The sequence below is a fragment of the Chiloscyllium plagiosum genome, unplaced genomic scaffold (assembly GCF_037043375.1).
Source record: "Chiloscyllium plagiosum isolate Xiang-an unplaced genomic scaffold, Cpla_swu_hap1 HiC_scaffold_42, whole genome shotgun sequence".
Classification (NCBI taxonomy): domain Eukaryota; kingdom Metazoa; phylum Chordata; class Chondrichthyes; order Orectolobiformes; family Hemiscylliidae; genus Chiloscyllium; species Chiloscyllium plagiosum.
Window position 1 is genome coordinate 45,472,860 of NW_028270180.1, and position 24,723 is coordinate 45,497,582.

Here is a 24,723-nt window from a genome sequence, read left to right on the forward strand (position 1 = left end):
AGTTAAAGTTAACGATAGCTGCCTTTTCCTAGGATGGGGATTTCAAGGCGAGAGGGCATCTGTTTAAGATGAAAAGAGAGAGTTTTTTTTTTAAACGGTCATGTGAGGCATTTTGTAAGGAAGGTGTTTGACGTGTGCAATTATCTTGCTCATGAAGTGTTGGATGAGGGTACGTTTGCCACATTTAATTGATAATTGATTCCAAACATGAATGGGAAAGTGGGATTTTTAAAATAAATTTATTCATGCCTAGTACATCAGTTATTTCCCAGAGGACATTTAAGAGTCAACCACGGTATTATCCATCTGGAGTCTCCTGTGGGACAGAACAGATGAATATGACACTTTGCTTCCCGAAATGGCATCAGTGAATCAGATGGGACTTTCCACACAACTGATTCATGTCATCACGAGACTCTTCAATTCCAGGTGCATATTGAATTCAAACTCCACTATCTGTCCTGTCAGGACCAGAACCCTTTGTCCCCAAAATATTACCTGTTTTTTTTGGATTAACAACACAGTAATAAAACTACAAGGGCATTATAACCACTTAACGGGTACAGGAGGAGGCAGATGGGACTATATTAGTTTGGTAGTATGTTCAGCATGGATTGGTTGGACTGTTTTCATGCTGTATGACTCTATGATTGACGCTATGGAACAAATAGCTGGTTGGGATTAGCAACAACATTGTCAGCATAATCGAATACCTGATGGGATATGTAATCCTGCTGGAGTGTCCGGAGGTTGTTTTGCTGAGTGACCCCTTCCCACCCACGGGACTGGTGAACTGTCTTCCACCAGTGTTACTGATTAAATGAGTTTCCATTTCTGTCGTTAATTGAATCCCTTCCAGCAGTTCCCACATTGCCCTGCTTTCTCTGTGATAACAGTGTCCTTTTTTTCTACCCAGAGTGAACGATCCTTTCAATTTGTGTCCACACAGATACGAATCCCGTTTTCCATGTTGTGAATGTATTTTCATTGTTTCTCATTCACCCACAGGGTGTGAGTATGACTGGTCGGGGCAACATTTATTATTCGCCCCTCATTCATTGCTGTCTAGTTGCACCACAAACCGGGGTGCGATCCCAGCCTCCGGTCTCTCTCTGTGGGCAGTCTGCACATTCTCTGTGTGTTTGTGTTTTTATTTCTCCCTCTGACCTCAGATGTGCCAGTTACAGGGATCAACAATGGAAAATGTAGGCTTATGGGATAGGGAATACCGTGGGGTCTGGTGGGATGCGCTTCGGATGGATGTGTGGACTGGAAGGGCCGACTGGACTGCTTCCCACACAGTGGGGATTCTTGGACTAAGGGTCAGCTAATTTTGTTTTTTTCTGATCCTGGAGTCCCTCGGAGGCAGGACTGGGTGGAGATGGTAGAATCCCCTGCATAAGGGACATGAATGAATGAGATTGCAGGAAATTAAAGTCATGATCTCTGTTCCAGAGGTCAGACTTGCATTTCAGGTTTTATTCGTCGAACTTAAACATCACCGTTTCCGTGTCCCAACCCCCAAGGATGACCAGTTTAAAATATCACCCCAACACCACCTTCTCCAGGTTGAAATCTTGACTGAGTGGAAGAAACTGATACTGAGCTGATGCGAGCAAATGTAGCTGTCACCGCCAGTGTCGTAAACACAGATCCAAACAGCAAAATCATCTTTTAAACCCGCCACTGCAAAGTTAAGGGCTCAACACGCTCCACTTATGGCACTCAGCGGTCTTAGAAAGATGCGCCGGAAATCACTATGATAGTATAAACAGGGACAACGATTCCCTTGAGGGGGACCACATTCAACCGAGGAATTTTGTGCGCCTCGATACCATCATAGAAGGGCAGCACGCTCACCTATTGCATCACTGGAGCCAGTGAGTAACTCTGCGCACTCATTCCCATCCCCATTTCCGGTTGGATCTGGGCGGCTGTGCCGATGTTAAGCTACAATGCTATTGAGGCATACATTTCAACAATATCCTGTACTGTCCCCCGAGTCTTTGATGTTTTGTCGAAATCGATCAATCTCATTTTTCAACATTCTCTTTCAAGGGATCTCCACAGCCTCTGAGGACATCGAACTTAAAGATTCAGCTCATTCTCAGTTCCCACATGTCTGTCACTGTTCGCTGAGTACTGATATTGTACATTTGCTGTTCTTCCGAACATTTCCTCTGCGAGTAAAATTATTGCTACTTGCAAGCATCCTGTTCTGTGGTTACTGTGATCGTGGTTGTCGGTATTTTGCATTGTGATAACAGCAACCTCGACTTGAAACCAAATCACGGCACTAAGTGTTCTCTCCGTTGTCCTTTTTGTGACACATGGTAAGAAATTAATTGTTTTACCTTCAAATTCCGCTCTCTCACATCTCTGCGTTTCATATATTAGGATTCAAACACACCCGTTGTCGGAGATTTCTATCCTTCCCACGATCATTAAACCTCCTTTCCGTCCCTCCCCCCATTTCTCTGGGGCAATGCACAATCTGTCACTCTCTTTCACATTCATACTGTTCTGTCTGTGCTGCTGCTGCGGTCACTGTTTCTGGGCGAACGTGCCCCAATACCACCATCGGGACCTTCAAACAAATCGATCCATTTGGACACCGCGGTTGTGAAATCAATCCCCATCTAGCAGCTTTTACTGACATAGGCCAGAGACAATTGGAGCGTCAGGCTCATGGAAAATACCCAGGACAGTTTTGGTGAAAAGACATTTTATTGGAAAAGATCAGCTTTTATGGCTTTCTGCGTTGGTCTTGTGATAATTTCATAGGACCGATAATCCAGAGACCGAGGTAGTAGTCTTGGTACTCGGGCTTGAGTCCCTCCATGCGAGATTGTAAAATTTGGATTCAGCAAATATCTGCGATGAAGAATCCAATGACTACTATATATCCATTGACGATTGTTGAAAAATATACATCTGATTTACTGATGTCATTTGAGTATGGAATCTGCTATCCTTACTTGGTCTGGCCTGCATGTGACTTCAGATTCATAGCAATATGGTTGAGTCTCAACTGTCCTCTGGGCAATTCGGAATGGGTAATAAATTCTGCTTAGCCAGAATCGCCATCATACTAATACAGAAATTTTAAAACAAATGTTCATTAGGCTCAAGCAAGAGTGTTGTGTACAGTTTTGCGAGTCACATTATAGTAGGGATGTCATCACACTGAGAACATTGCAGGAGATATTTACCGGGATGTTGTTTGGGATGAAGAGTTTCAGTTGTGAAGAAAGACAGGACAGAGTGGACTGTTTGTCGCATTGCAAAGGAGATGTAGATAAGTCATGAATGAGTTAGTGTATGGACAGATTTGACTGAACGAGTTTCCCATTGATGGAGGGATCGATCAGCAGGCGCCAGAGACTTAAGGAGAAAGGCAGAAAGGTTTGAGAAGATGTGCAAAAAATTTTATCAGCCAATGGGTGGTTGGAATTTAGAATACACTGACTGCATTGTTCAGAGCGGGAAAAACCCTTATAACCTGAATAGATATTCAGATACGAACTTGTGATGCCAAGACATATAAGGCTGTGGGATAAGCATTCTGAAATGGGATTCAGGTCATTATGCAGTTGTTTTTGACAAGTGTGGCCACAATTGGCTGAAGGGCCTCCTTTGACACTCCTGTCCTCGGTAGTGTAATGGTTTGTGTCCCCGCCTGTCACAGGGCTCAATGCTCCACTGGGGACAGTGCATTTTTTAAAAAAACTGTCACTCCATTCCCAAGTTCGGGCATTGATACCTTTCCTTCAATTCTCGATGATGCATGTCACAGGAAGGACAGTGCTGCCTGAATCAGAGTGGGGAGGGGCTACAGCTCTCAGGGAGGCAGAGTGTCAGTGAGGGTGCAAACACGTGACTTCAGCAAACTGTACATTGTATCTGTGTTGGAATGAAAAGAATTTGACAGATTTGTACTGGATTGAAGTGTTTACTGGAAGCAGGACGGTGAGGAAGATACAGCGTAAAATCATTCAAATATGATTGCAGAAACATTTTCCTCAGCACGAATGAAATTGTAATGGACAGAGTAGCGTTTCGATACATTGAATTTGGGTTGATTTGCTTTGATGAGGCTGAGTTACCAGGGTATAAAGCCATTAAAAAATGATACAGCCATTGCTCACTATGATGGAACATTGTGTTAGTAATTCGCACTGCTGTTCGGTCGGAGGGTTAGGTTGATTGGCAAAGTTGAATTGCCCTCTTGTGTCCAGGGAGTGAATTAAGTAAGTTAGGTGAATTAGCCATGGGTAACGCGGGGACAATGTCAGAAGTCACAGGATGACAGGTTATAGTCCAACAGGTTTATTTGAAATCATAAGGGGGAGGGCTCACTCTTCCTCAGGTGAAATATACGGGAATAGGGAGGGGAACTTAGTCTGAGTGAGATGACCTTCAGAGAGTCGACACCGGCTCGATTGACCGAAATGCTCATTCTACACTGTAGGATTCAGTGATTCTACGGAGAGGATAATGTTGGTGTTTACTGGGGTGTAAAGCCATTAGAGACGATGCTGGCGAGGTGTACTGAGGATGAGATTTTATTCACTTGTCTTCTTGGAAAATTGAGAACAGTTATCCCTGAACCAAGGAAGACTTAGTGGGTTTTTTTCCGGTTATGACATGTTTGGACAGAGTAAATGGGTGGAAAATTCCCTCTTTCAAGTAAGTGAACTTCTAGATGTCAGGCATTCAATACCTTTGATAAAACCTTTGAAGGGCAAATAAATGATGAGAACAGAATCGGTGTCACTCCGAGAATCTGTTTTACAAAATATTTGAAAAGGCACATTTGGTGACATACAAGGAATACATTTCACAAGGAGAGCGACAGCGTGTGGCGAGGTAAAGGATAGGGGTGGGGTGTAGTCGGTCGGAAGTTGAGGGGAAACAATGTCTAATTTGGTTGACTTGAAATGTAAAGACATTTCGTGAAGATGTGCAGCTGAATAAGATTCGATTCCAAAACTCTAAATTTTGAAAGCTTTGGCATAATATTTCACTTAAAGCATTGTAAATGGAACTGAGCGGATTTTTTTTATTGCGATGGGAAGATATTACATAATGAATAAGAAGTGACCAGTTGCTTGGAGATCGACTTCGTGTTTTAATCACATGCATTAAAGACGTGAGGACAATCACCATGATGTTTGGTCCATTTAATACTCGGTGAAATCTGCCAAAGTAACGAGCAACAAAACTGGACTTTAACCCTCTGCTTTTCTAAGAAGTATTCTCCTTAAGCTGAAATAAAGTCGGAGCAAATTTGAATACAACATTAATCGTTCCAATGAGATAAATCTAATTCACTTGCGATATTACAATGAACATTGTCAGGTTGCAGCAACATTAAAATGAAACGAACAAACAGCGTTTCTTGTGGTTTAATCCAATTCAGGTTCAGCCATATGAGAAAGGCCGTTGAGCCACAACATTGCCTTTATTTCCCTCTCCATGGCTGCTTCTTCACGTGAGAGAGAAAGTGACTGAAGAAATTATGAGTCAAATGAAGATGAGAATATTTCTCCACCTGTGTTATAACTTCGTAGGGACGCTGTAAGAGCCAGCAGAGATTTACAAACATGTTGCTAACTCTGTATAAAATGGAGTTTCGTGGAATGATTGGTTAGGCTGGGATTATTCTCCTTGAAACAAAGGAGTTGGAGGGGAGCTCTATGTTCACATAATAACAATTATGTTCTCTGTTTGATTCTGACACAGTTCTGACTCAGAATGTATCAATAACAGCTATTCATTCTGACCAGCATGGCAATTTATTAGAATTTGCTGTCTTTATAATTCTGGTGAAAGCAGAAACACATTGGCGTGGATTCGGTACCGCTCTGGAAATTTCTCATCCAAGACTTTCATTGCATGTAACCGTGATGAGGTCACATGTCACCGCTTTAAAAAATGTGCTGAGGAGACCGAGCGATTATGGTGGTGGGTTATTATACTGTTGTGCTCCACATTCACAGATTCGAGTCACACTCTGGTTACTAACTTCACAAACCGCTCCAGCAGTTTTTCTTTGCATCTCACACTCTGGTATACACTGGATAGAGAATCTTCTTCTTGCCCTTCACTGCACGGGAGATTCACCAGCAATCGATACCACATTAAAGTCGAAATGAAGAGTGAGAGCAGTCACTCTATTCAATTGTGCATTAAATTGTTGTAATAAGAAAGAACGCATTTTTCTTTCTGCCCCACATTCCATCTTGTCTTTCTGTGGAGTTACATCGAAATAAAGAGAAACAGATAACAAGAGATCGGGAGCACAAGTTTATCCATAGGGGTTGTTCATGAGTATTTTAACCAAACACTTCACACAATGATCTGATCAGTATTTCAAACACTCACTCGTAATCGGAACCGCAGAAATCTTCTCCAATAAAACGAACCTTTCATTCTTCCACAAATTTCTGCTGTGTGTGAATCATACAATGATCCATCATCCAGCGTGATCACTGACTTGCCAACTGTATAAGGTCCACCAACGTTCTTCAGCAATCACAGCTTCTGTACACAGCCACTTGTGCTGTGCCCAGTGTCATTTGTTGCACCCAGGGCACCGCACATTTCTTCTTCCTGAGTTTATGAGCCTTGTTCCTGATCTGTCTGATCTATTTCATAAACGTTTCCTATCACTTCAGCCCATCCCCTCACAATTCTGAACTCATGCATAAAATAAGGCGTTCGATCAAATGTTAAATAAAGTGGAATTATGCCCCTCAGCCCATCGCGTCTGCCCCAACATTCAATGAACTCATGGTTGATCTGATAATCTTCAACTCGATTCTGGTTACTTACCTCGACAAAGTTCCATCATCTTTCTGATTAACTATCTGGCAGAGTTTGAAAATACCCAACAACTCAACCTCAACAGTGGGTGCTACAAAAATGCCACAGACTTTTTGGTCTCTGAGCAAAGAAACTACTCATCATTTCTGAAATAAATAGGCAATGCCTAATTCTGTGTTCATGTCGATTGGTGCTCTCCTCACAGCATAGGGCAAGCCACCTGCCTGTATCTACCCTGTCAAGATCCAGTGAATATTGAACCTTTATAATTGTTATTATGTGAATATAGAGCTCCCCTCCAACTCCTTTGTTTCAAGGAGAATAATCCCAGCCTAACCAATCATTCCACGAAACTCCATTTTATACAGAGTTAGCAACATGTTTGTAAATCTCTGCTGGCTCTTACAGCGTCCCTACGAAGTTATAACACACGTGGAGAAATTTCGGCGAGGAAACGGGTTGAAAGTTCAGGCGCAGCTGGGAATTGGATCTTGAAATCAGAAAGCGATTGAAATTGGATTGATCCACAGAAGGACCAAATGCAGCAATGATAACTCTGACAAATGAGAATCTAATCATATTAGATTGACATTCAATGGCTTCATTGTAACTGAATTCCTCCGTGTAATCGTCCTGGGAGCTAGTATTTAGGAGAACTGGAACCTGACCGCCCATATAAAGAAGTTGACTACAGTAACGTGTCCGTCCGTCGACTTTGTTTTATTAGTAACTCAATTCTCGTCTCTGTGAAGCCTACGTTGTCCGCAACGCACAAATTAGATTTTAACAGAACTCTCTCCATTTGCCTGGGGGGGGGGGGGGGGTGCAGCTTCAATAGTACTGAAGGAACAGGACACCTTCCACGACAATGCAGTCACTTAACTGTACATTCTTCAATACCTGAATATTTATTCCCTTAATTGCTAGTGCACCACCTAGAAACCTGGAGTATGTCATGCAGGTTTTGTTGACAGAACCTTCAATGTTCAAAAACTTTACTGACTATGATACAAGGTTGAAGATGCACTGAAACGTCACCTTTTGCAAATTACCCTCCAAGGCACATGCAATATCACTTGGAGAGGAATCAGTGGTAAATTCATTGAGTGATGAAGCGGTCTTGATGGGCAAAGAGTTATACTTCAGCCCTCCATCTTTTATCATACAATTTTTTAAAATGTTAATTATTGCATTGACCAGACTTGTGCTCACTCCTTTGGTTGTTTCCTAAACTGGCGCTTGCTAAAGATCGATTATCATCCTCAACCTGTAGTCAACAATTGAAAATATCCAAAAACCCTCTCGAACAACTGATCTCCCTGTCTAACAATCTTCAGAGATCTGTAAATGTTCACTCCAAGATCGCTTTGTTCTTGTACACCACTCAGAATCCTCACTGTTACTGTTTCAACTCCCCAAATTCATTACCACTTATTGGTCTGGATTCAATTACATTCGCAAATGTTTCCTTTCTTTCTGATTGTTATACCCCTGCGGCCCCTGAAATTATTCATCATCGTCAAATACACAATCAATTGTTATATCTTCTGTAAACTTCTAAACCATGACTCCTACAACTAAGTTTGAATTATTGATCTACGTCAGGAAACAGTGGCACTCCACTGGAAACAGGCATCCAAACATGGTTCATTTTGGATGGGTGAACACCTGCAAGAACAGCAGAAACAGACCCTTGCTGTCATTTGTAAACCTGATGGTGATTCTGCAGGTTGATCGCCAGATTGATTCCTTATCACATATGGGAGTGGTGAATGACCTGTCCACTTTGTGACTGAGCAAGTGAGTTCACACTTCAGCGGGCAATTGAATCCCTTCCTGCAGACCCCGCCCGCATGGACATGCCTTCATTGCTGCGTGGGTAGCCTTGTGTCTGTTTAGTTTGGATAAGCAGTTGCATTTGAGTCCACGCTGATACGACTCCCAATTATCCCCATCATCCATGTATCTTTTTTATCCTTCCTCATTCTCCCACGGAGTGTGACCATCATAGTCTGAACAGCACTTGTTGTTCATCCTTCACTCTCCTTGACCTGAGTCGGAGGGAATTTATGCGTGAACCGTACTATTGTGCGGTCATATTTTGGCAGGTCTCGCCACGGACGGCAGATTTCCCTTTTGAAGGGAAATGAATGAATGGGTTTTCAGCAAATTAAAACGTTTTGTAACTCTTCCTCTGAGCGGCTTTATATTCCAGATTTTATTCATCAAATCTAATTACTACCAGCTGCCATGCTCCATTCACCAAGGGTTGCTGGCCCAAATATCGCCATTACATTTGCAGATGACACGAAGATTGGTGGAGAAGCAGAAAGCAAAGGGATCTGTCAAAGAATGAAGGAGAATATAGATAGATAGGAGAGTTAAGTGGAGTATTGGCAGATGGAGTTGAATCCAGGCAAATGTTAGGTAATGCAATTTGGGATGTCTAATTCTCGAGCAAAATATACAGTAAATGGAAGAGCCTTGTGTAAAGTTGATGAGCAGAACGATCTGGGAGTTCATGTCCTTTGTACCCTGAATGTAGCAGCACAGGTGGATCGAGTGGACAAGAAGCCATATGGCATGCTTGGCTTCACCGGACGGGGCATTGAGTATAAGAGCTGGCAGGTCATGCTAAAATTGTGCAAACTTTTGGTTCAACCGCATTTAGAATTTTGTGTACTGTTCTGGTCACCAACTTACCAAAACGATGTGCACGTTTATGAAAGAGTGCAGAGAAAGTTAATGAGAATGTTGCCTGGTATGGAAGATGCTAGCTCTGAAGAGATGATGGGTAGATAATGTTTGTTTTCATTTAAGAAAAAGAGATTGAGAGGGACCTGATTGACATCTACAAAATCATGAAGGGTATAGCTAGGGTGGACAGAGATAAGCCTTTTTCCCAAGGTGAGGGATTAAATAATGAGATGTTACGCGTTCAAGGTGAGAGGTGAAAAGTTTAAGAGAGGTCGACGTCAGAAGTATTTTACACAGAGGGTGGTAGGTACTTGGATAGTGTTGCCAGCAGAGGTAGTAGAGGCATGCACGGAAGATTCATTTCAGGTGCGTCTGGACAGATGCATGAGTAGTGCAGAAGGATGCAGAAGGATACAGTTTGTTTGGAATTGGGTGATAGGTTTAGACAGTGGATCAGCTCAGGCTTCGACGTCGAAAGGGACTGTTCTTGGGCTGTAGATTTTCTGTGTTCTCTGTTCTTCTGTGTTCACTACACCATCAACTTCATGCTACATTGCTACATCTCAGAGAAGGACATTGTCAATTCCAATTATCACAGAGGGAATGAGAATTTGACATGCGGCTGTGTCGGAATGCAAGTGATGTACGCTGGATTGGAGTGTTTACTGGGAGCAAGAGGTTGATGTGGAGGCGATGTGATCAAAAACAGCTCTTACTGTGAAAGTAACAAAACAGCGCATTGTTAAGGAACATTTCAGAGAATGCTTTCAATTAATCGACCTCTCGCTTAAAGCTCCACCACGCTTCAGCTGAGCCAATCTGTAGTGCGGATTAATGCTGCTGTTGTATCTTAATAATCTAATAAACGGAGACAAATATGCCCTTCCATCCCGCCTTTGACCAGGAACACTCCCAGCTTTGGCATTTCATACGCCTCTGTACCATCATAGAAGAACCATGTCCTCACTTTCAAACCAATCATTCCATTTCGACACCGTGGTTGTGAGATCATTTCTCATGTCGCAGCTTTTACAACATGGAGCATAGATTATTGGAACATCAGGCTCAGGATAAAGGACAATTGGTAGCAGTGAGGAAAAGAAAATTTATTTGTAAATACCTCTTTCTGTGGAATTCTACATCATGTATTTTACTTGCTCATTTGGTTCTATCTAGTCTCTTGTGTGCAGTTCAGCAATTCGCATGATACCCACGGATATGATAGCACTGGAAATGATGCAGGAGAGGTTTACCAGGATATTGTCTGGGTAGAAGAGTTTCAATTATGAAGAGAAATTGGACAGTCTGGAGGTGTTTTTCTTATAGCAGAAGAAATTGAGAGGAGACATGATTTTGATGTATAAATAATCAGGAATATGGATGGCGTAGACTGAAACAAACGTTTCTCTTTGATGGTGAGATCGATCTCGGGGGGAGGGGAGGGTGGCATACACTTAAGGATAGAAGAGGAAAGATTTGAGTGAATGTGCAGACAAACGTTTTGAAACAGCGGTTGGTTGAAATCTGGAACTCAGTGCATGCAAAGGTTGGAGAGTCAGAAATCCTCATAACTTTCAGAAGTATTCAGATGTGAATTTTGTGATGCCAAGACAGACGAGGCTATAGGCCACGTGATTAAAAATAGTGTTAGGATAGTTAAGCAAATGTTAATTTCCAGTAATACCAAATAGGCTTCTTTTTGCATAAAATTCCTGGATGTCGCTGTCGCTGCGTGAGCTCCGGTTCAATTCGCTTCCAGGACATATGCTTGCACATTGGGATGGTTCAGTGGGTGGAATTGCGCCTTTCCGCGCCAGAAACCCGCATTCGATTCCAGACTTGTGTGACTAACTGCGTGGAATTTGAACACTCCTCTCTCTCACCCGTGTGACTTTCCTCTGGCTGTTCTGATTCCTTCCCACAGTGCAAATGTGTGCAATTCAGATCAATGGCAAACAAAATCTAAATGGACTGTAAGTGTTGTAAATCAGAGACAAAAGTCAGAATTGCAGCTCAGGGAAACAGAATGACTATTTCGGGTCAACAGACCCTTCCTCGGAACTGTTTTAAATTCGCAATGTTAACTCTGATTCCTCTCCACTGATGCTGCCTGACTCGCTGAGCTTTTGGAGCAATTTCTATTTTCGTCGGTGGATCATAAATGCGGATTTATAAAGATACAGTGGGCAGTGTGAATCTCTTCCTCGACATAGTGCAGACTCAACTGGCCAAATGGGTTCTGTCTGCACTGTGTCTAATTCCATTAACTTTGTATCTGTAAGTCTTTGTCGTATTTTTAGTCTTTGCTTTTCACATCTCTCCTGTCATGTGAAGTGCAGAGCAGGACAATCGACGTTTCGGGCATAAGCCACCACCAAACTATTACCACCTGACGCCTGGAAGATGAACGCCTCATATTCTGCCTTGGGACCCTGCAACCATACGGGATAAATGTGGATTTCAACAGCTTCCTCATTTCCCCTCCCCCCACATTATTCCAGTCTGAAGCATCAAACTCAGCACCACCCTCTGGGCCCATACATCTCTCCCCCTTTAACATATCACCTCCTCCCCTGCCTCGATCCACCGTACGCTTTCCCAGCTATCTTGCAACAACTCCAAACACCTCCCATTTATCTCCCAGCCCACACCCACAAGACTCATTCCTGATGAAAGACTTATGCCAGAAATGTCGATTCTCCTGCGCCTCGGATGCTGCCTGACCTGCTGTTCTTTTCCAGAACGACACTATCGCCATGTTGAAGATAGACGAGATCAGCTTCGTCTCGTTATCTGAGAACGGAGAAGGCTGAGTGAGGAAGTGATTGAGGTGCACATTAAAGGGATAGATATGTGTGATAGGAATAAACCTCTTATGGGAAGAGTTAACAACTAGGGATCTCCGTCAAACCCAAGTGAGAGGATGTTCAGAGCAGATATAGGAAGAACGTTTTCACTCTGAGAGTGTTGTTTATTTGGAATTCACTGTTTGAATGTGTGGTAAAGCTGTGCGTCTGGAGTATTTAGCCGAATACTTGAGAAGCTAGAGCACACATGGATAAGACTATGTATTGGAAAGTGCGGTGAAGTTAAACAGATGTCCGATGAAAGAACAGAACACTGTACAGAAAATACAGAGCATGAAAGCATGGGAAGGATAAAGCCATGGAAACTACTGGCGATCTGTTACAAGGGGTCTGCAGAATGCTACCTTCGTCAAAGGGTCTCTGGGGCAGGATGGGGCCAGTGTATCCAGATAAGATAAGAATAGTGGAATGCTCCTACACCAATTAGCAGAGTCAGACTGGGCTGAAAGGTTAACATGGCAGGCTGAGATAAAAATAATTTGTAAAGTCAGCCTCGCCTACTCAATATCATCATGGCAATTTCGGACAAGTCGTGACAATACATACTAAGGACATGACCTTAAGTAATTAGTTGATAGTTAAGTCAGCCTGCTTGAGACACTGGTAGACGGAAAAATATGATATTAAGTATCTAATCGGTAGTTAGTAGAATCAGCTTGGCACAGGAAAACATTATGAGAGATGGGGTAGCTAAGTATCTAATCATGACAGGTTAGCCTGGATTGGAAGTTCATTGTAGCACAGATGGCAGTGGAATACATAATAGTGACAGTAGAATACCTAATAGTGACAGTAGAATAATGTTAAGTAGAATTAGGAAAAATATATTGGCAGAAGTAGAACGATAATGGGAACTAACAGTATTGGTTTATTGTATAACTGGAGTGAGGTAATTCTGACTAACACAGTTGGGCATTCTGATTTTCTAAAAAAAATAAAGAAAATGTAAGAAGTGATGGAGTTTAATTCAGATACATGCGAGGTGCTGCACTTTGGGAAAGCAAATCTTAGCAGATATTAAACACTTAATAGTAAGGTCCGAGGGAGTGTTGCTGAACAAAGAGACCTTGGAGTGCAGCTTCATAACTCCTTGAAAGTTGAGTCGCATGTAGATAAGATAGTGAAGAAGGCGTTTGGTATGCTTTCCTTTTTTGTTCAGAGTGTTGAGTACAGGAGTTGGGAGGTCATGTTGCGGCTGTACAGGACATTGGTTCGTCCACTATTGAAATATTGCGTTCAATTCTGGTCTCCTTCCTACCGGAAAGATGTTGTGAAACTTGGAAGGGTTCAGAAAGGTTTACAAGAATGTTTCCAGGGTTGGAGGATTTGAGCTATTGGAAGAGGTTTAACAGGCTGGGGCTGTTTTCACTGGAGCGTGGAAGGCTGAAGGGTGACCTGATAGAGGTTTACAAAATTATGAGAAGCATAGGACATCATAAATAGACAAAGTCTTTCCACTGAGTCGGGGAGTTCAGAACTAGAGGACATAGGTTTAGTTTGAGAGGGGAAAGACAAAAAAAACTGCAAATTCAGTGCAGAAATCCACTGTCTCTAAACACATTTCCCTGCCAAACTTGCACAGAAATTTTCGATTGTTTAAGTATCTTTATCCCGTTGTGCGACCGGTTGTTGTGGATGAGCTCGGGAAAGACATTGACGTGTTTGGTCAGCCATGATGATATTTGGATTACCCTCCTCCTGTTCCTCTCTTTCTGTGCTGTTTCTGACAGATGCGTTTCAAAATTAACATGATGAGGGCAATGTGAATCTACACTACGGAATATCAAAGTCCTCCACTTTACACCACCGCTCTCACAGCCAGAACAGACAGCTACTATTGCGGCTTTAGATCAGACAGTGAAGGATTCTCTCAGGCGCTCTGTCAGACTGCATGCTCCTTCACACAGTTTTCCAAATGGGCAAATGGAGCAAGCAGGAGAAAGTGAGGTCTGCAGACGCTGGAGATCAAAGCTGAAACTTTATTGCTGGAACAGCAAAGCAGGTCAGGCAGCATCTAGGGAACAGAAGATTCGACGTTTCGGGCACATGCCCTTCTTCAGGAATGAGCAGAGAGTGTTCAGCAGGAGAAGATAAAAGGTAGGGAGGAGGGACTTGGAGGAGGGACGTTGGAAATGTGATAGGTGGAAAGAGGTCAAGGTGAGGGTGATAGGTCGGAGTAGGGTGGAGGCGGAGAGGTCAAGAAGAAGACTGCAGGTCAGGAAGGCGGTGCGGGCTGGAGGGATTCGGCTGAGACAAGGTGGGGGGAGGGGGGATGAAGAAACTGGTGAAGTCCAAGTTCATCCCCTGTGGTTGGAGGGTTCCCAGTCGGAAGATAAGACGCTCCTCCTCCGACCGTCGCGTTGTTGTGGTTTGGCGGTGGATGAGTCCAATGACCTGCATATCCTCGGTGGAGTGGGAGGGGGAGTTGAAATGCTGTGCTACAGGGTTATTGGGTTGGTTCGTCCGGGTGGCCCAGAGGTGCTCTCTGAATCGCTCCGCAAGTAGGCGGCCTGTCTCCCCAATATAGAGGAGGCCACACCGGCTGCAGCGGATGCAGTAGATAATGTGGGTGGAGGTGCAGGTGAATCTGTGGCGGATATGGAAGTTTCCTTTGGGGCCTTGGAGAGAAGTGAGGGGGGAGGTGTGGGCGCAAGTGTTGCACCTCCTGCGGTTGCAAGGGAAGGTGCCGGGAGTGGAGGTTGGGTTGGTGGGGGGTATGGATCTGACAAGGGAGTCGCGGAGGGAGTGGTCTCTACGGAAAGCTGATAGAGGAGGGGAGGGAAATATATCCTTGGTGGTGGGGTCCGTTTGGAGGTGGCGGAAGTGACGGCGGATGATGCGCTGTACATGGAGATTGGTGGGGTGGTAGGTGAGGACCAGTGGGGTTCTGTCCTGGTGGCGGTTGGAAGGGCGGGGCTCAAGGGCGGAGGAGCGGGAAGTGGAGGAGATGCGGTGGAGGGCATCGTCGATCACGTCGGGGGGGAAATTGCGGTCCTTGAAGAAGGAGGCCGTCTGTGTTGTGCGTATTTTGAACTGGTCCTCCTGGGAGCAGATGCGGCGGAGACGAAGGAATTGGGAGAATGGGATGGCGTTTTTACAGGGGGCGGGGTGGGAGGAGGTGTAGTCCAGGTAGCTGTGGGAGTCGGTCGGTTTGTAGTAGATGTCCGTGTTGATTCGGTCGTCTGAGATAGAAACAGAAAGGTCTAGGAAGGGGAGGGAGGAGTCCGAGACTGTCCAGGTGAATTTGAGGTCGGGGTGGAAGGTGTTAGTGTAGTGGATGAACTGTTCAACCTCCTCGTGGGAGCACGAGGTAGCGCCGATACAGTCATCAATGTAGCGGAGGAAAAGATGGGGGGTGGGGCCAGTGTAGTTGCGGAAGATGGATTGTTCCACATACCCTACGAAGAGGCAGGCATAGCTGGGGCCCATGCGGGTGCCCATGGCTACTCCTTTTGTTTGGAGAAAGTGGGAGGATTGGAAAGAAAAGTTGTTCAGGGTGAGGACCAGTTCAGTCAGTCGAAGGAGGGTGTCGGTGGAAGGGCACTGGGTGGTACGGCGGGAAAGGAAGAAGCGGAGTGCTTTGAGTCCTTCGTGATGGGGGATGGAGGTGTACAGGGACTGGATGTCCATGGTGAGGATGGAGGTGTACAGGGACTGGATGTCCATGGTGAAGATGGAGGTGTACAGGGACTGGATGTCCATGGTGAAGGATGGAGGTGTACAGGGACTGGATGTCCATGGTGAGGATGGAGGTGTACAGGGACTGGATGTCCATGGAGCAAGCAAACGTGTGGATATTGGGATTCAGGGACAGGTTTCCAATCTGCTGGGCTGCAGTTCTGGTCACATGAATTTCTGACATGCTGAGACTTTCTGTGAATTCTACCTACTTACGATTTAAACTGTAATTGGATGTTTATTATTAATTATTGCATAACATTACTATATCTTCAATATTCATGGAAACTGTGCATCGTGTTCTTGTGTGTCGGAATGGTGAAGATTATTAATGACTGCAATACGTTTCATGTTACCTGCATGAACTTTCAGAAGGAAGTTGTAGAAGTTTCTTTGATTCTAAATCTGTGCCGATTGAAGCTGATTGAAGGAAAAGCCCAGCGACAGCGGCAAGCTAACGTTGTCTGTAATTAACGCAGGAACCAACAGAAACTCATTTTTCACTGTCGTCGATATTTTCACATCTTTTTGTGTCCCTTTTATATTCTTTTCGTGAACCTGATACTTCAATAATCACAGGTTCATGTCAGTTTTACCTTGTCTGCATTAGCTTTAATTTCAGAATCAGGGAAATGAAGCAGGGTGAGTGACTGAGGTACCAGTGGGGCAGCACATCACCACCAATGATCCAACAGTATTGTGGTTCAGTGGTTAGTACTGCTGCCTCAATAGGGTCCAAAGTTCGATTTCAGCCTCGGTGGACTGTCTGTGAAGAGTTTGCACATTCTCCCCGTGTCTGCGTGGGTTTTCTCCGGGTGTTCCAGTTTCGTCCCACAGTCCAAAGATTGCGCAGGTCAGGTGAGTTGGTCATTTCAAATTGCCCATAGTGCATTTGTCAGAGGGGAAATGGTTCTGGTTGAGTTACTGTTCGGAGGGTTGGCGTGGACTTTTGGGTCCGAAGGGTCTGTTTCCATACTGTAGGGAATCTAATAATCACAGCAAAAGTAGAGCAGTTGAGTTAAAGTTCCCAAAGTACGTGTAGGTCACGTGACAGGTTCGCTTTCTGCAGCTCCAGTCGCGCACTTGGTCAGCGCTGATTACTTAAAAGTGAATAACTTGCCAACGTTGTAAGTTCAATGCTTATCTAAAGATACTGTTACTGACATTGACCGGGGATTATTGAAGTATCAGACTGAAGCGCAGTTGAACACAATGTTTAGTAAAGTAGCATTTATTTGAAAATTTCATTTTCTGACGTGGGAAAATGTTTTGTCTTTGTTAAACATGCCAATTATTAACAGAAAATCTGCAAATATCCCCCACGTGAATATCCATCTGTGGACAGAGAAACAGAGGTGAAGTTTTAGCTTGATGACCTTCCTCAAATCGCTGACCCAGCACTGGATTACATCCTGGGAATGTCTATATAAATCGTTTCATATCATTCAATTTCCTGCAAGCTGCACAGCTCATTCAAACAATAGAAAGTATTGGCTTTATCTCTTTGTGGGGTTTGACTGTCGTTAGTAAACCTGGTAAAGGATCTGGGCAAGTAGTTTTGCTTTTGGGAGGAAAAAAGGGTCAAACTGGAATAAGGTTGTGTCTTGACGCAGGATTTTTCAAGCGGAGATAAAAGAGTATTAAATGGACTGACTCCCCTTTCGTTTGATTATGACCAAATGTTCAAGACAACAGATGGCAATGATAATGACGTTTTAAATCGACAAGCCAAATCTTGCTCACTAGAGGCAGCACAGTGTTACAGATCAGGAGAGCGGGGAGAAGATGATTCTTGTGGAAACCTGAGACACTGAGAAAATTGATCCCACGCTGTTGGTCTCACTTTTCTCATAAACCAGTTAGTCAGCGGACTGAGCTAACAGACTTCCATTTAATGCAGAGCTAAACCAAACAGCTCAGTGCATTTACATTATATAATATTTCATGTTGAATGAGTTGCTGCACCTTCCAACTCCACCAGCACTTCTTATACTTTACACTTTCATTGCAGGTGTTATGCAATTTCTTTCTTATGAATGTTAACCAATTCGAGAATTTTAACATTTTGCATCCCCATCCAGGCAGCACAGAATCACTGTCACTGTTGAATTCTCCCTGTGTCTGCGTGGGTTTCCTCCGGTTGCTACACTTTCCTCCCACAGTCCAAACATGTGCAGGTCAAGTGAATTGCCCGTAGTGTTAGGGGCAGAGGTGATTGTAGCGGAATGGGTCTGGATGGATAGCGTTTCGACGGGTCGGTGTGAACTTGTTGGGCCGAAGAGCCCGTTTCCAAACTGTAAGTAATCTAGTCTAATCTAATCCAATCTAATTCACTCCTTGTCTGACTGCGCTCGCTTTTCAAATATTCTTGAATCAGCTCCTAAAATGATTCTATTTCTGAAAATTCATCTCCGAATTCAATAACTCTCAGAATAAAAAATGCCTACTCCAAGCTTCTTTATCGTGCCCTGATGGGTTGAAGTTCTAACGTCTAATTTCCACACACCTAAACGAGGAAATTTCCCTCGTATTTACTCTTAACAACCTCACATCAGCTGGATAACTTCTTTTCAGAAACAACGAAGTCTTCTCCTGATTTCTCCCGCATTATTCCTTATTCAATGCCACCATTCCATTAAACCGCCTCCTTTGATTTCTAGTGGCTTTATCGCCCAGTACACCTCATTTTCATCGTTTCTAACGACATGGTATCATGGCCGTGTCATTCCTAATGTCTTTATAGTCCAGTAAACACTGCCTGTGTCTTTCATCATGTCTTTATATCCCGGTATATTTCAACCTGAGAAAGGATACTGGGTCCAATTCAATGCATGAAAACTCACCACTAAGCTATGCAATCTTATTACCGACACAGGAAAGGTGGAAGCAATTTCAATTACAGCTGAATGGATTGGTTACAACAGAATCAGGTCAAATCCAAGTCACAAAGGTGACTGTTGTTGTTATAGTTATTTCTTCTCTGCGTGTGCTGAAGTAACACAGTGAGGGATCAATTACTATTGCCAGACATACATAAGGGGGTGGGTATCAAATGCTGAAGTTGTGAGATCAGAGCAGTTTTTATTGACGTAGACCATTCACTGTTCGAATCTCAGTCTTAGGAATTAGATAGAGCGATTTTGAACGAAATCTGAGCAGGAACGTTTACCGCATGACGTAACACCAAATTGTGTGGTTACTTTGTTGGTTACCTCATTTGTGTGTTTTGCTTCATTGGGGATTTTGAAGTTATCCCCTCTATACAAATGTTCTGTGCTTTTGCACTATTATACAAAAGATGCAGGACAATAACACTGAAAACTGTTTCAGTCTACTTGCACAGATATTGACCCCTGGAAACAGCACTATGCACTCTCCTCAAGTCTGGAAAATAATTTGCTGCATTCCCGCTCTTTTTGGTCTTTTTATTACATCGGTTTCTGTTCTTCATGGATTCCGATTCAGGAGATCTTGTCACTGAGTCATTTCTTTGTATGTGTTCAGATCATGTGAGTAGAATATCACAGTCCATAACCCAGAAGTCAGACCATACTCAGGGAACCGTACTCTGCTCTAGATCATTTCATGAACACCAGGGAGAAATATCTATGCTCTTCAAAATTTACTAACCTGTTCTTCAGAAGCAAGATAAACAGTTCCAAGTTTCTGCTTTTGTTGTCACACGGACCAAAGTTGTAAATGCTGGAACCAGTTGAGACTGTCCGCTTTCCCACATTCGTTTTCTCCCCAGTAAGTGTTAACTTGATGGTCTGAATCGGATTCTTCTAAAAAGAAGAATATTCTTATCCATTGATTTCTGGTTTATGGGCCCACTAGGCTCCCACTGGGCCTCTGTGCATTGCAGTGATGACAGCAGTTTCCAGCACACTTCAGCTTTTTTTGTAGCAAGTACCTTCGAGGGTGACATGAAAAGATGTTCACTGTGACTGTGTGATACTGTACTAATGGAGACAGCTCTATCAATGGAGGCAGCTCAGTCCGCTGGGATGGGATAATTTCTGCAGTGTGTCCTGCCGATCAGATACAGTGCACTTTATCATTCAGATCATACAAAGTGAGACCCTTCGAAAAGGCCAATTGGTCACTCGTACCTGTGTCAGCTCGGGAGTTACAAAGTATGGGTTAAAGCGGAAACACTGGGGATTTGTTCAGATTTCAAGTGTTTACGTGAGGCAGGAAGCAAAAAAAGATACACTGTGAAGCGATTGGGACATGACTACAGGAGCAGCAAATAGTTTGTACAGCTCAGAGGAGAGCTTTGAAGTATTGAATTCTGATTGATGGGCCGATCATGCTTTCACTTGACCACGCTGATGCAGAAGATACTATGTCAGTGTCTCTCTGAATTGTGAGGTCGTAGGCAAATACAACCGTTACACTGCTATAAATTCCTTTTTTCCAATGTGACGACAATCTCTATGTAAAATAGCTTAAATATTTAATCCTTTTTCATAAATAATTCCATTCCATCTCATTGTGTTCCATTGTCTTCTTTCCACGTTACCTGTTATTGTGTCTGAACTGAAGTTGATTTGCTCCTTCTGCTTGTCTTTTACAGTCTGGGTGATATGATGCAGTTGTACTGATTCACGTTCTGACAGAATTTTCCACTTCACTTCAGTCCGTCCTAACTTCAGTATCTGATACTATTCCCGTTGTCTGGGTGTTAAGTGGTCGAATCAGATCCAGCCTACCCTCACCCAAAATAAACGCAAAACTCAGTCACATTATGATCACTGCAATCCAGGGGCATCTTCACTCCGAGGTCATTGATTATTCCTAGGAGAAAGTTAGGACTGAAGATCAGAGTCGAAAGTGTGGTGCAGGGAAAGCACAACAGGTCAGGCAGCATCCGAGGAGCAGGAGAATCCACGTTTCAGGCATAGCCCTTCAAAAGAAATAAGGTTTATGAGTCGGAACTGAGAGATAAATGGTGGGGGTGTTGGGTTGGGGGGAGATAGTTGGGAAAGTGGTAGTTGGATGAAGATGAGGGAGAAGATGATAGTTCAGAAGGAGCAGTGATGGAATGGGTCCAGAGGGGGGTGCCAAGTTTGAGGCTTGGGACTTGGGGCAAGGGAAATGAGGAAACTGTTCAAATCCACACTTATCCCGTGACGTGACAGAGTTGCAGGGCGGAATATACGGCGTTCGTCCTCCAGGTATTGGGTGGTTATGGTTTGGCACTGAAGGTGGCCCAGGACTGCACGTCTTTGACGGAGTAGGAAGGGGAGTTGAAGTGTTCAGTCACGGGATGGTGAAGTTGGTGGGTGCGGAGTCCCAAAGATGTTCTCTGAAATGATCTGCAAGAAGGTGTCCTGTCTCGCTAATGTAGAGGAGACCACACTGGGTTCAACGGATGCAGTAGATGACATTGGAATTTGTACAGGTGAATTTCTAACTGATGTGGAAGGATACCTTGGGGCCTTAGATGGAGATAAGTGGAGTGGTGTGGGCGTTGCTTTTACCCTTCCTGCGGTGGCAGGGAAAGATGCCAGTAGTGGGGTGTGGGTTTATTGGGGTTTGTAGACCAGACGAGGTGCTCGTGGAGGGAATGGCCTTTTCAGATAAGGGTATGGATGGAAATATACACCTGATAGTGGGGTCTGCATGGAGATTGCAGAAGTGGTGGAGTCTGATGTGTTTTATGCTGAGTTTGATGGGGTGGAAGTTGAGGACCATGGGAATCTGTCCTTGTTGCGGGAGGGGTGGGATTTGAGGGTGATGGTGAATTAAGTGGAGGGAAAGGTGAACCACGTGGGAAGGAGACCAACTGGGACATTCTGAGGTGGAGTTGGTCATCCTGGGAAAAGATGTGTTTGGAGGCGGAGGAATTGGGAATAAGTAATGGCGTTTTTACACGAGGTGGCGTGGGAGCAGGTGTAGAATTGGTAGCTGTGGGAGTCGATGGGCTTGTAGTATATGTCTGTCATTAGTCATTCGCTGGAGACGGTGATGGACAGGTCCAACAAGTGGAAGGAAGTTGCCAAGGAATTCCAGGTGAATTTGACGTCGGGGTGAAAGGTATTGGTAACGTTTGTGAAATGTTCAACCTCCTCGTGGGAGCAGGAAGTGGGGCCAATGAATTCATCAATGTAGCGGAGGAACAAGTGGAGAGAGGTGCCAGTGTAACTGCGAAAGACGGACAATTCCACATATCTGACAAACAGGCAGGCATATGTAGGTCACATGCAGGTGCCCATGGCTACCCCTTTGGGTTGGAAGAAGTGGGGGGATTGGACAGAAACGTTGTTGAGGGTGAGGAACAGTTTAGCCAGGTGGATGAGGGTGTGGGTGGAAGGGTACTAATTGGGATGGGGTGAGATGAAGACACAGGGGGCTTGGAGACTTTCGTCATGGCAGATGGATGTGCAGAGGGACTGGATGCCCAAGGTGAAGATGACGCGTTGTGGACCCGGGAAATAAAAGTCCTGGAGGATATGAAGTGCATCGGTGGTGTCACAAACGTAGGCGAGGATTTCCTGGACTGAGGAGAAAGGAAAGTGTTGAGGTAGGAAGAGATGAGTCGGGTCTGACAGGGGCAGGCTGAGACAGCAGGTCTTCGGAAGCAGGTAGAATCAGGCAGTGCGGGGTTCATGGACAATGGGGTTGGAGACTGTGAATGGGAGATTCCCCAGACATGATGAGGCTGTGTTGGTCTGGGAGATTAGGTTACGTGCTTGCACGCCTGTGCGACGGGGTGGCCGAGAGGTTAAGGCGATGGACTACTAATCCAATATGCTCTGCATGCGTGGGTTCGAATCCCACTCTTGTCGCTGTTTTTGGATGATTACACCTGTCTTATTGAAATTGGAACTCCAATGGTCAGTTTATATGCATCGACGATATTATAAAACCTCAAACAATAATTTGAGCCTGTTGTCTAACTGCATTGAAATGTAGACTGAAATGGGATAATGAAAAGTAACGCGATTTTCTTTTCCAAGTCAAGTTGCTGTGAACTTTTATCATATGAAAGAGATCCAGGAAAACCAAATAACGACAGATGCGAAGTGCATGTTTAATGCAATGGTTCTTAATGAGTGTTTTGTCATATGAAATCTGGAGCAGTTGGGTGGACGTGATTCATCTTGGGAGGAAGAGCGCAGAGAGACAGCACAAAATAATAGCGATATTTCAAAAGTGCAGGGGGTGGGTGTAGCGGCACAGAAAACTGGCTGTGAATGCACAGTAGAGAATTACCGATGTGGGTGCCGTGCATGGGCACAGACAGACTTACACATTGTTCTCGCCCTATCCCCCTTGCTCTCGCCATTGATAAAAGCTGGACATAAGACACAGATAAACACAAGATGTGGGAAGCAAACTCCCTCTCGTTATGCACACACTGGATGCATCACATTGAACAATGAACAACGGGAGAAGTCAGCATGTTAACTGCAGGAAACGAACGTAAACTGTGGATCAATAACGACAGATTAATGCAGCATAAAAATGAAAAATGATTTAAAGTGTCTTTAAATGCATGTCATTAACAGACATTTCGTACTAATATCCAACATGCCTTTCGTGGGAAATCATGTCTCACAAACTTGATTGAGTTTTTCGAAGAAGTAACAAAGAAGATTGATGAAGGCAGAGAAGTAGATGTGATCTACATGGACTTCATGCAGGACTGATTAGTAAGGTTAGATCTCATGGAACAAAGGGACGCCAACCATTTAGAAACAGAACTGGCTCAAAGGTAGACGGCTGAGGGTGGCAGTGGAGGGTTGTTTTTCAGACTGGAGGCCTGTGACCAGTGGAGTGCCACAAGGATCGGTGCTGGGTCCTCGACTTTTGGTCATTTACCTAATTGATTTGGATATCAGCATAAGAGGTACAGTTAGTAAGTTTCGAGATGACACCAGAATTGGAGGTGTAGTGGACAACGAAGAGGGTTACCTCAGATTAAAACAGGATCTGGACCAGATCGGCCAATGGGTTAAGAATTGGCAGATGGAGTTTAATTCGGATAAATGCGTGGTGCTGCATTTTGGGAAAGCAAATCTTAGCAGGACATATACAAATAATAATAATGGCCTGGGAGTGTTGCTGAAGAAAGAGACCTTGGAGTGCTGGTTCATAGCTCCTTGAAAGTGGAGTCGCAGGTAGATAGGATAGTGAAGAAGGCGTTTTGAATGCTTTCCTTTATTGGTCACAGTACCGAGTACAGAAGTTGGGAGGTCATGCGGCGGCTGTACAGGACATGGGTTAGGTCACTCTTGGAATATTGCGTGCAATTCTGGTCACCTTCCTATCGGAAAGATGTTGTGAAACTTGAAAGGGTTCAGAAAAGATGTACAAGGAGGTTGCCAGAGTTAGAGGATTTGAGTTACAGGGAGAGGCTGAACAGGCTAGGGCTGTTTTCCCTGGAGTGTCAGAGGCTGAGGGGTGACCTTATAGAGGTTTACAAAATTATGAGGGGCATGGATAGGATAGGATAAATAGACAAAGTCTTTTCTTTGGGGTCAGGGAGTCCAGAACTAGAGGGCACAGGTTTAGTTTGAGAGGGGAAAGATATGAAAAAGAGTCCTGAGGGACAACTTTTTTCACACAGAGGGTGGTACGTGAATGGAATGAGCTACCAGAGGAAGTGGTGGAGGCTGGTACAATTGCAACATGTAAGAAGCAT

The 24,723-nt window shown here is 44.2% G+C and overlaps 1 non-coding gene across 1 annotated transcript; it reads left to right on the forward strand.

The window, feature by feature from the left end:
• Positions 1-22,782: 22,782 nt before the first annotated feature.
• Positions 22,783-22,864, forward strand: trnas-gcu (transfer RNA serine (anticodon GCU)). Its single transcript has one exon. It is a non-coding gene; the product is annotated as a tRNA-Ser (tRNA).
• Positions 22,865-24,723: the final 1,859 nt, after the last annotated feature.